This window comes from Cicer arietinum, chromosome 5 (assembly GCF_000331145.2).
Source record: "Cicer arietinum cultivar CDC Frontier isolate Library 1 chromosome 5, Cicar.CDCFrontier_v2.0, whole genome shotgun sequence".
Classification (NCBI taxonomy): Eukaryota; Viridiplantae; Streptophyta; class Magnoliopsida; order Fabales; family Fabaceae; genus Cicer; species Cicer arietinum.
Genome location: NC_021164.2, coordinates 19,806,717 through 19,807,842, shown reverse-complemented (window position 1 = coordinate 19,807,842; position 1,126 = coordinate 19,806,717).

The window sequence follows — 1,126 nt, the reverse complement described above, 5'->3', positions numbered from 1 at the left end:
CAAAAATAAGATGTAAAAAATATTAATGTTGAATTATATTGTAGCGTAGCTAAATTTATTTGTTTTATTAGTATGATGTTTTAATTGCGACCATGAGAAGTTGTTATACAAAAAAATTATTGAATATATTTCATCAAGAGTTTGTAAAAAAAAATAAGTTGTTGTGGCATCGGAAGTCTATTTTGAATATATATAATAGATAATAGATTTTAATAATTGGAAATAATTTTTTATATATTCATATTTTATGATTATTTTTAATGAATTTGTGTATTTTCTATCAAATAGAATAAATATTTTTATTTTATAAAATGTTACTACAAAAATGGATTGACATAAATTGAAAGTAACTATAAATGGATTGACTTTAATGAGTAATTGAATTTTTAACATATAAGTACTTTGATTGTCAATTTATTTTTCAACATATAATGGTACTTGTATTTATTTGATGAAATAAAATGTAAAATACAAACCCAACAATAAGATGGAAAAATTTAAAAATATAATTGACTATTTAATATTTTTTAATTTAAAAAAAATGTTAATGTTGAATTATATTGTAGAACATATTATGATAATTTGTGTATTTTCTGTCAAATAGAATATATATTTTTATTTTATAAAATATTACTAAAAAAATGGATTGACATAAATTGAAATTAACTATAAATGAATTGATATTAATGAGTAATTGAATTTTTATCGTATAAAATCATTACTCCTCATAAAGAGTATTTATGTCGATTATGAGTGATTATGTGGTTTTTTCTATTGAATATAATGACTAATAATATAAATTATTACCATTGGTAAATGACTAATAATATTATAAAATAATTTATAAATTTATTATAAAATAACTTACAAAATAATTTGACAATAATATAAATTATAAATTATTATAAAATTGTAAAATAATTTATAAAATATAAATTTATTATAAATAATTGTAAAATAATTTTATAATTTTATAAGTTTTATAAGTAATATTTTATGTATTATAAATATAGTTATCTTACAATATTACTTTATTAATTTGTAATAATTGAATATGATAAAGAAAATATGTTGTAAAATTGGTATGATAACTTATTATATATGATAATTGTTTGACTCATTGTAC